The sequence below is a fragment of the Schistocerca gregaria genome, chromosome 7, assembly GCF_023897955.1.
Source record: "Schistocerca gregaria isolate iqSchGreg1 chromosome 7, iqSchGreg1.2, whole genome shotgun sequence".
Classification (NCBI taxonomy): domain Eukaryota; kingdom Metazoa; phylum Arthropoda; class Insecta; order Orthoptera; family Acrididae; genus Schistocerca; species Schistocerca gregaria.
The window spans coordinates 30,165,147-30,177,520 of record NC_064926.1 but is presented as its reverse complement, the minus strand read 5'-3'; positions in this window follow the sequence as shown (position 1 = coordinate 30,177,520).

Here is a 12,374-nt window from a genome sequence, read left to right as displayed (position 1 = left end):
CTCTCTTAAGGTAGCCAATGCCTCGTTACTAGGGGTTTGGATTAACAAATCTCGAATAATCCCTAGGAGGAGAAACGTTGACTCCTTTATGATACACAACTAGTGAATTATAGTTTCTGGCAGACAAAAACTACACAAAAAGTAGTAGACTGTGTGAGCAACTGGGAGAAAGAAGTATTGCACTATTAAGATAGCGCCTTTTTCGTCACGAGAGGTATTGAATCAGAGAATACCAGTAACCTATGGAAGGAGTAACGATGAATCTCTTAAGATACACAACGAGTGACATATCGCTTCTGGCAGACTGGCCACAGTAAGAAAAAGTGGCAGACTGGGTGAGCAATTGGGACGAGCAACTATGACTCTCTTAAGGTAGCCAATGCCTCGTTACTAGGGGTTTGGATTAACAAATCTCGAATAACCCCTAGGAGGAGAAACGTTGACTCCTTTATGATACACAACTAGTGAATTATAGTTTCTGGCAGACAAAAACTACACAAAAAGTAGTAGACTGTGTGAGCAACTGGGAGCAAGAAGTATTGCACCATTAAGATAGCGCCTTTTTCGTCTTGAGAGGTATTGAATCAGAGAATACGAGTAACCTATGGAGGGAGTAACGATGAATCTCTTAAGATACACAACGAGTGACACATCGCTTCTGGCAGACTGGCCACAGTAAGAATAAGTGGCAGACTGGGTGAGCAATTGGGACGAGTAACTATGACTCTCTTAAGGTAGCCAATGCCTCGTTACTAGGGGTTTGGATTAAGAAATCTCGAGTAGCCCCTAGGAGGAGAAACGATGACACTTTTATGATACACAAGTAGTGAATTATAGTTTCTGGCAGACAAAAACTACACAAAACGTCGTAGATAGTGTGAGCAACTGGGAGGTAGAAGTATTGCACTATTAAGATAGCGACTTTTTCGTCACGAGAGGTATTGAATCAGAGAATACCAGTAACCTATGGAAGGAGTAACGATGAATCTCTTAAGATACACAACGAGTGACATATCGCTTCTGGCAGACTGGCCACAGTAAGAAAAAGTGGCAGACTGGGTGAGCAATGGGGACGAGTAACTATGACTCTCTTAAGGTAGCCAATGCCTCGTTACTAGGGGTTTGGATTAAGTAATCTCGAATAACACCTAGGAGGAGAAACGATGACTCTTTTATGATACACAACTAGTGACATATCGCTTCTGGCAGACTGGCCACAGTAAGAACAAGTGGCAGACTGGGTGAGCAATTTGGACGAGTAACTATGACTCTCTTAAGGTAGCCAATGCCTCGTTACTAGGGGTTTGGATTAAGAAATCTCGAATAATCCCTAGGAGGTGAAACGATTACTCTTTTTTGATACACAACTAGTGACATATCGCTTCTGGCAGACTGGCAAGTACACAAAAAGTAGTAAACTGTGTGAGCAACTGGGAGGAAGAAGTATGGCACTATTAAGAAAGCCAATGATTCGTCACGAGAGGTATTGAATCAGAGAATACGAGTAACCTATGGAGGGAGTAACGATGAATCTCTTAAGATACACAACGAGTGACATATCGCTTCTGGCAGACTGGCCACAGTAAGAAAAAGTGGCAGACTGGGTGAGCAATTGGGACGAGTAACTATGACTCTCTTAAGGTAGCCAATGCCTCGTTACTAGGGGTTTGGATTAAGAAATCTCGAATAACCCCTAGGAGGAGAAACGATGACTCTTTTATGATACACAACTAGTGACATATCTCTTCTGGCAGACTGGCAAGTACACAAAAAGTAGGAAACAGTGTGAGCAACTGGGAGGAAGAAGTATTGCACTATTAAGATAGTGACTTTTTCGTCACGAGAGGTATTGAATCAGAGAATACGAGTAACCTATGGAGGGAGTAACGATGAATCTCTTAAGATACACAACGAGTGACATATCGCTTCTGGCAGACTGGCCAGAGTAAGAAAAAGTGGCAGACTGGGTGAGCAATTGGGACGAGTAACTATGAATCTCTTAAGGTAGCCAATGCCTCGTTACTAGGGGTTTGGATTAAGAAATCTCGAATAACCCCTAGGAGGAGAAACGTTGACTCCTTTATGATACACAACTAGTGAATTATAGTTTCTGGCAGACAAAAACTACACAAAAAGTAGTAGATTGTGTGAGCAACTGGGAGCAAGAAGTATTGCACTATTAAGATAGCGCCTTTTTCGTCACGAGAGGTATTGAATCAGAGAATACCAGTAACCTATGGAAGGAGTAACGATGAATCTCTTAAGATACACAACGAGTGACATATCGCTTCTGGCTGACTGGCCACAGTAAGAAAAAGTGGCAGACAGGGTGAGCAATTGTAACGAGTAACTATGACTCTCTTAAGGTAGCCAATGCCTCGTTACTAAGGGTTTGGATTAAGTAATCTCGAATAACCCCTAGGAGGAGAAACGATGACTCTTTTATGATACACAACTAGTGACATATCGCTTCTGGCAGACTGGCCACAGTAAGAACAAGTGGCAGACTGGGTGAGCAATTTGGACGAGTAACTATGACTCTCTTAAGGTAGCCAATGCCTCGTTACTAGGGGTTTGGATTAAGAAATCTCGAATAATCCCTAGGAGGTGAAACGATGACTCTTTTTTGATACACAACTAGTGACATATCGCTTCTGGCAGACTGGCAAGTACACAAAAAGTAGTAAACTGTGTGAGCAACTGGGAGGAAGAAGTATGGCACTATTAAGAAAGCCAATGTTTCGTCACGAGAGGTATTGAATCAGAGAATACGAGTAACCTATTGAGGGAGTAACGATGAATCTCTTAAGATACACAACGAGTGACATATCGCTTCTGGCAGACTGGCCACAGTAAGAAAAAGTGGCAGACTGGGTGAGCAATTGGGACGAGTAACTATGACTCTCTTAAGGTAGCCAATGCCTCGTTACTAGGGGTTTGGATTAAGAAATCTCGAATAACCCCTAGGAGGAGAAACGATGACTCTTTTATGATACACAACTAGTGACATATCTCTTCTGGCAGACTGGCAAGTACACAAAAAGTAGGAAACAGTGTGAGCAACTGGGAGGAAGAAGTATTGCACTATTAAGATAGCGACTTTTTCGTCACGAGAGGTATTGAATCAGAGAATACCAGTAATCTATGGAAGGAGTAACGATGAATCTCTTAAGATACACAACGAGTGACATATCGCTTCTGGCAGACTGGCCACAGTAAGAAAAAGTGGCAGACTGGGTGAGCAATTGGGACGAGCAACTATGACTCTCTTAAGGTAGCCAATGCCTCGTTACTAGGGGTTTGGATTAAGAAATCTCGAATAACCCCTAGGAGGAGAAACGTTGACTCCTTTATGATACACAACTAGTGAATTATAGTTTCTGGCAGATAAAAACTACACAAAAAGTAGTAGACTGTGTGAGCAACTGGGAGCAAGAAGTATTGCACTATTAAGATAGCCCCTTTTTCGTCACGATAGGTATTGAATCAGAGAATACCAGTAACCTATGGAAGGAGTAACGATGAATCTCTTAAGATACACAACGAGTGACATATCGCTTCTGGCAGACTGGCCACAGTAAGAAAAAGTGGCAGACTGGGTGAGCAATTGGGACGAGCAACTATGACTCTCTTAAGGTAGCCAATGCCTCGTTACTAGGGGTTTGGATTAACAAATCTCGAATAACCCCTAGGAGGAGAAACGTTGACTCCTTTATGATACACAACTAGTGAATTATAGTTTCTGGCAGACAAAAACTACACAAAAAGTAGTAGACTGTGTGAGCAACTGGGAGAAAGAAGTATTGCACTATTAAGATAGCGCCTTTTTCGTCACGAGAGGTATTGAATCAGAGAATACCAGTAACCTATGGAAGGAGTAACGATGAATCTCTTAAGATACACAACGAGTGACATATCGCTTCTGGCAGACTGGCCACAGTAAGAAAAAGTGGCAGACTGGGTGAGCAATTGGGACGAGTAACTATGACGCTCTTAAGGTAGCCAATGCCTCGTTACTAGGGGTTTGGATTAAGAAATCTCGAATAACCCCTAGGAGGAGAAACGTTGACTCTTTTATGGTACACAACTAGTGAATTATAGTTTCTGGCAGACAAAAACTACACAAAAAGTAGTAGACTGTGTGAGCAACTGGGAGCAAGAAGTATTGCACTATTAAGATAGCCCCTTTTTCGTCACGAGAGGTATTGAATCAGAGAATACCAGTAACCTATGGAAGGAGTAACGATGAATATCTTAAGATACACAACGAGTGACATATCGCTTCTGGCAGACTGGCCACAGTAAGAAAAAGTGGCAGACTGGGTGAGCAATGGGGACGAGTAACTATGACTCTCTTAAGGTACCCAATGACTCGTTACTAGGGGTTTGGATTAAGAAATCTCGGATAACCCCTAGGAGGAGAAACGATGACTCTTTTATGATACACAACTAGTGACATATCGCTTCTGGCAGACTGGCAAGTACACAAAAAGTAGAAAACAGTGTGAGCAACTGGGACTAAGAAGTATGGCACTATTAAGAAAGCCAATGTTTCGTCACGAGAGGTATTGAATCAGAGAATACGAGTAACCTATGGAGGGAGTAACGATGAATCTCTTAAGATACACAACTAGTGACACATCGCTTCTGGCAGACTGGCCACAGTAAGAATAAGTGGCAGACTGGGTGAGCAATTGGGACGAGTAACTATGACTCTCTTAAGGTAGCCAATGCCTCGTTACTAGTGGTTTGGATTAAGAAATCTCGAATAACCCCTAGGAGGAGAAATGATGACACTTTTATCATACACAAGTAGTGAATTATAGTTTCTGGCAGACAAAAACTACACAAAACGTCGTAGATAGTGTGAGCAACTGGGAGGAAGAAGTATTGCACTATTAAGATAGCGACTTTTTCGTCACGAGAGGTATTGAATCAGAGAATACCAGTAACCTATGGAAGGAGTAACGATGAATCTCTTAAGATACACAACGAGTGACATATCGCTTCTGGCAGACTGGCAAGTACACAAAAAGTAGTAAACTGTGTGAGCAACTGGGAGGAAGAAGTATGGCACTATTAAGAAAGCCAATGTTTCGTCACGAGAGGTATTGAATCAGAGAATACGAGTAACCTATGGAGGGAGTAACGATGAATCTCTTAAGATACACAACGAGTGACATATCGCTTCTGGCAGACTGGCCACAGTAAGAAAAAGTGGCAGACTGGGTGAGCAATTGGGACGAGTAACTATGACTCTCTTAAGGTAGCCAATGCCTCGTTACTAGGGGTTTGGATTAAGAAATCTCGAATAACCCCTAGGAGGAGAAACGATGACTCTTTTATGATACACAACTAGTGACATATCTCTTCTGGCAGACTGGCAAGTACACAAAAAGTAGGAAACAGTGTGAGCAACTGGGAGGAAGAAGTATTGCACTATTAAGATAGCGACTTTTTCGTCACGAGAGGTATTGAATCAGAGAATACCAGTAATCTATGGAAGGAGTAACGATGAATCTCTTAAGATACACAACGAGTGACATATCGCTTCTGGCAGACTGGCCACAGTAAGAAAAAGTGGCAGACTGGGTGAGCAATTGGGACGAGCAACTATGACTCTCTTAAGGTAGCCAATGCCTCGTTACTAGGGGTTTGGATTAAGAAATCTCGAATAACCCCTAGGAGGAGAAACGTTGACTCCTTTATGATACACAACTAGTGAATTATAGTTTCTGGCAGAAAAAAACTACACAAAAAGTAGTAGACTGTTTGAGCAACTGGGAGCAAGAAGTATTGCACTATTAAGATAGCCCCTTTTTCGTCACGAGAGGTATTGAATCAGAGAATACCAGTAACCTATGGAAGGAGTAACGATTAATCTCTTAAGATACACAACGAGTGACATATCGCTTCTGGCAGACTGGCCACAGTAAGAAAAAGTGGCAGACTGGGTGAGCAATTGGGACGAGCAACTATGACTCTCTTAAGGTAGCCAATGCCTCGTTACTAGGGGTTTGGATTAACAAATCTCGAATAACCCCTAGGAGGAGAAACGTTGACTCCTTTATGATACACAACTAGTGAATTATAGTTTCTGGCAGACAAAAACTACACAAAAAGTAGTAGACTGTGTGAGCAACTGGGAGAAAGAAGTATTGCACTATTAAGATAGCGCCTTTTTCGTCACGAGAGGTATTGAATCAGAGAATACCAGTAACCTATGGAAGGAGTAACGATGAATCTCTTAAGATACACAACGAGTGACATATCGCTTCTGGCAGACTGGCCACAGTAAGAAAAAGTGGCAGACTGGGTGAGCAATTGGGACGAGCAACTATGACTCTCTTAAGGTAGCCAATGCCTCGTTACTAGGGGTTTGGATTAACAAATCTCGAATAACCCCTAGGAGGAGAAACGTTGACTCCTTTATGATACACAACTAGTGAATTATAGTTTCTGGCAGACAAAAACTACACAAAAAGTAGTAGACTGTGTGAGCAACTGGGAGCAAGAAGTATTGCACTATTAAGATAGCGCCTTTTTCGTCTTGAGAGGTATTGAATCAGAGAATACGAGTAACCTATGGAGGGAGTAACGATGAATCTCTTAAGATACACAACGAGTGACACATCGCTTCTGGCAGACTGGCCACAGTAAGAATAAGTGGCAGACTGGGTGAGCAATTGGGACGAGTAACTATGACTCTCTTAAGGTAGCCAATGCCTCGTTACTAGGGGTTTGGATTAAGAAATCTCGAGTAGCCCCTAGGAGGAGAAACGATGACACTTTTATGATACACAAGTAGTGAATTATAGTTTCTGGCAGACAAAAACTACACAAAACGTCGTAGATAGTGTGAGCAACTGGGAGGTAGAAGTATTGCACTATTAAGATAGCGACTTTTTCGTCACGAGAGGTATTGAATCAGAGAATACCAGTAACCTATGGAAGGAGTAACGATGAATCTCTTAAGATACACAACGAGTGACATATCGCTTCTGGCAGACTGGCCACAGTAAGAACAAGTGGCAGACTGGGTGAGCAATTTGGACGAGTAACTATGACTCTCTTAAGGTAGCCAATGCCTCGTTACTAGGGGTTTGGATTAAGAAATCTCGAATAATCCCTAGGAGGTGAAACGATTACTCTTTTTTGATACACAACTAGTGACATATCGCTTCTGGCAGACTGGCAAGTACACAAAAAGTAGTAAACTGTGTGAGCAACTGGGAGGAAGAAGTATGGCACTATTAAGAAAGCCAATGATTCGTCACGAGAGGTATTGAATCAGAGAATACGAGTAACCTATGGAGGGAGTAACGATGAATCTCTTAAGATACACAACGAGTGACATATCGCTTCTGGCAGACTGGCCACAGTAAGAAAAAGTGGCAGACTGGGTGAGCAATTGGGACGAGTAACTATGACTCTCTTAAGGTAGCCAATGCCTCGTTACTAGGGGTTTGGATTAAGAAATCTCGAATAACCCCTAGGAGGAGAAACGATGACTCTTTTATGATACACAACTAGTGACATATCTCTTCTGGCAGACTGGCAAGTACACAAAAAGTAGGAAACAGTGTGAGCAACTGGGAGGAAGAAGTATTGCACTATTAAGATAGTGACTTTTTCGTCACGAGAGGTATTGAATCAGAGAATACGAGTAACCTATGGAGGGAGTAACGATGAATCTCTTAAGATACACAACGAGTGACATATCGCTTCTGGCAGACTGGCCAGAGTAAGAAAAAGTGGCAGACTGGGTGAGCAATTGGGACGAGTAACTATGAATCTCTTAAGGTAGCCAATGCCTCGTTACTAGGGGTTTGGATTAAGAAATCTCGAATAACCCCTAGGAGGAGAAACGTTGACTCCTTTATGATACACAACTAGTGAATTATAGTTTCTGGCAGACAAAAACTACACAAAAAGTAGTAGATTGTGTGAGCAACTGGGAGCAAGAAGTATTGCACTATTAAGATAGCGCCTTTTTCGTCACGAGAGGTATTGAATCAGAGAATACCAGTAACCTATGGAAGGAGTAACGATGAATCTCTTAAGATACACAACGAGTGACATATCGCTTCTGGCAGACTGGCCACAGTAAGAAAAAGTGGCAGACTGGGTGAGCAATTGGGACGAGTAACTATGACTCTCTTAAGGTAGCCAATGCCTCGTTACTAGGGGTTTGGATTAAGAAATCACGAATAACCCCTAGGAGGAGAAACGTTGACTCTTTTATGGTACACAACTAGTGAATTATAGTTTCTGGCACACAAAAACTACACAAAAAGTAGTAGACTGTGTGAGCAACTGGGAGGATGAAGTATTGCACTATTAAGATAGCGACTTTTTCGTCACGAGAGGTATTGAATCAGAGAATACCAGTAACCTATGGAAGGAGTAACGATGAATATCTTAAGATACACAACGAGTGACATATCGCTTCTGGCAGACTGGCCACAGTAAGAAAAAGTGGCAGACTGGGTGAGCAATGGGGACGAGTAACTATGACTCTTCTAAGGTACCCAATGCCTCGTTACTAGGGGTTTGGATTAAGAAATCTCGAATAACCCCTAGGAGGAGAAACGATGACTCTTTTATGATACACAACTAGTGACATATCGCTTCTGGCAGACTGGCAAGTACACAAAAAGTAGGAAACAGTGTGAGCAACTGGGACTAAGAAGTATGGCACTATTAAGAAAGCCAATGTTTCGTCACGAGAGGTATTGAATCAGAGAATACGAGTAACCTATGGAGGGAGTAACGATGAATCTCTTAAGATACACAACGAGTGACATATCGCTTCTGGCAGACTGGCCACAGAAAGAAAAAGTGGCAGACTGGGTGGGCAATTGGGACGAGTATCTATGACTCTCTTAAGGTAGCCAATGCCTCGTTACTAGGGGTTTGGATTAAGAAATCTCGAATAACCCCTAGGAGGAGAAACTATGACACAACTAGTGAATTGTAGTTTCTGGCAGACAAAAACTACACAAAACGTAGTAGATAGTGTGAGCAACTGGGAGGAAGAAGTATTGCACTATTAAGATATCGACTTTTTCGTCACGAGAGGAATTGAATCAGAGAATACCAGTAACCTATGGAAGGAGTAACGATGAATATCTTAAGATACACAACGAGTGACATATCGCTTCTGGCAGACTTTCCACAGTAAGAAAAAGTGGCAGACTGGGTGAGCAATGGGGACAAGTAACTATGACTCTCTTAAGGTAACCAATGCCTCGTTACTAGGGGTTTGGATTAAGAAATCTCGAATAACCCCTAGGAGGAGAAACTATGACACAACTAGTGAATTGTAGTTTCTGGCAGACAAAAACTACACAAAACGTAGTAGTGTGAGCAACTGGGAGGAAGAAGTATTGCACTATTAAGATATCGACTTTTTCGTCACGAGAGGAATTGAATCAGAGAATACCAGTAACCTATGGAAGGAGTAACGATGAATATCTTAAGATACACAACGAGTGACATATCGCTTCTGGCAGACTTTCCACAGTAAGAAAAAGTGGCAGACTGGGTGAGCAATGGGGACAAGTAACTATGACTCTCTTAAGGTAACCAATGCCTCGTTACTAGGGGTTTGGATTAAGAAATCTCGAATAACCCCTAGGAGGAGAAACGATGACTCTTTTATGATACACAACTAGTGACATATCGCTTTTGGCAGACTGGCAAGTACACAAAAAGTAGGAAACAGTGTGAGCAACTGGGACTAAGAAGTATGGCACTATTAAGAAAGCCAATGTTTCGTCACGAGAGGTATTGAATCAGAGAATACGAGTAACCTATGGAGGGAGTAACGATGAATCTCTTGAGATACACAACGAGTGACTTATCGCTTCTGGCAGACTTGCCACAGTAAGAAAAAGTGGCAGACTGGGTGAGCAATTGGGACGAGTAACTATGACTCTCTTAAGGTAGCCAATGCCTTGTTACTAGGGGTTTGGATTAAGAAATCTCGAATAACCCCTAGGAGGAGAAACGATGACTCTTTTATGATACACAACTAGTGACATATCTCTTCTGGCAGACTGGCAAGTACACAAAAAGTAGGAAACAGTGTGAGCAACTGGGAGGAAGAAGTATTGCACTATTAAGATAGCGACTTTTTCGTCACGAGAGGTATTGAATCAGAGAATACCAGTAATCTATGGAAGGAGTAACGATGAATCTCTTAAGATACACAACGAGTGACATATCGCTTCTGGCAGACTGGCCACAGTAAGAAAAAGTGGCAGACTGGGTGAGTAATTGGGACGAGCAACTATGACTCTCTTAAGGTAGCTAATGCCTCGTAACTAGTGGTTTGGATTAAGAAATCTCGAATAACCCCTAGGAGGAGAAATGATGACACTTTTATCATACACAAGTAGTGAATTATAGTTTCTGGCAGACAAAAACTACACAAAACGTCGTAGATAGTGTGAGCAACTGGGAGGAAGAAGTATTGCACTATTAAGATAGCGACTTTTTCGTCACGAGAGGTATTGAATCAGAGAATACCAGTAACCTATGGAAGGAGTAACGATGAATCTCTTAAGATACACAACGAGTGACATATCGCTTCTGGCAGACTGGCAAGTACACAAAAAGTAGTAAACTGTGTGAGCAACTGGGAGGAAGAAGTATGGCACTATTAAGAAAGCCAATGTTTCGTCACGAGAGGTATTGAATCAGAGAATACGAGTAACCTATGGAGGGAGTAACGATGAATCTCTTAAGATACACAACGAGTGACATATCGCTTCTGGCAGACTGGCCACAGTAAGAAAAAGTGGCAGACTGGGTGAGCAATTGGGACGAGTAACTATGACTCTCTTAAGGTAGCCAATGCCTCGTTACTAGGGGTTTGGATTAAGAAATCTCGAATAACCCCTAGGAGGAGAAACGATGACTCTTTTATGATACACAACTAGTGACATATCTCTTCTGGCAGACTGGCAAGTACACAAAAAGTAGGAAACAGTGTGAGCAACTGGGAGGAAGAAGTATTGCACTATTAAGATAGCGACTTTTTCGTCACGAGAGGTATTGAATCAGAGAATACCAGTAATCTATGGAAGGAGTAACGATGAATCTCTTAAGATACACAACGAGTGACATATCGCTTCTGGCAGACTGGCCACAGTAAGAAAAAGTGGCAGACTGGGTGAGCAATTGGGACGAGCAACTATGACTCTCTTAAGGTAGCCAATGCCTCGTTACTAGGGGTTTGGATTAAGAAATCTCGAATAACCCCTAGGAGGAGAAACGTTGACTCCTTTATGATACACAACTAGTGAATTATAGTTTCTGGCAGACAAAAACTACACAAAAAGTAGTAGACTGTTTGAGCAACTGGGAGCAAGAAGTATTGCACTATTAAGATAGCCCCTTTTTCGTCACGAGAGGTATTGAATCAGAGAATACCAGTAACCTATGGAAGGAGTAACGATTAATCTCTTAAGATACACAACGAGTGACATATCGCTTCTGGCAGACTGGCCACAGTAAGAAAAAGTGGCAGACTGGGTGAGCAATTGGGACGAGCAACTATGACTCTCTTAAGGTAGCCAATGCCTCGTTACTAGGGGTTTGGATTAACAAATCTCGAATAACCCCTAGGAGGAGAAACGTTGACTCCTTTATGATACACAACTAGTGAATTATAGTTTCTGGCAGACAAAAACTACACAAAAAGTAGTAGACTGTGTGAGCAACTGGGAGAAAGAAGTATTGCACTATTAAGATAGCGCCTTTTTCGTCACGAGAGGTATTGAATCAGAGAATACCAGTAACCTATGGAAGGAGTAACGATGAATCTCTTAAGATACACAACGAGTGACATATCGCTTCTGGCAGACTGGCCACAGTAAGAAAAAGTGGCAGACTGGGTGAGCAATTGGGACGAGCAACTATGACTCTCTTAAGGTAGCCAATGCCTCGTTACTAGGGGTTTGGATTAACAAATCTCGAATAACCCCTAGGAGGAGAAACGTTGACTCCTTTATGATACACAACTAGTGAATTATAGTTTCTGGCAGACAAAAACTACACAAAAAGTAGTAGACTGTGTGAGCAACTGGGAGCAAGAAGTATTGCACTATTAAGATAGCGCCTTTTTCGTCTTGAGAGGTATTGAATCAGAGAATACGAGTAACCTATGGAGGGAGTAACGATGAATCTCTTAAGATACACAACGAGTGACACATCGCTTCTGGCAGACTGGCCACAGTAAGAATAAGTGGCAGACTGGGTGAGCAATTGGGACGAGTAACTATGACTCTCTTAAGGTAGCCAATGCCTCGTTACTAGGGGTTTGGATTAAGAAATCTCGAGTAGCCCCTAGGAGGAGAAACGATGAC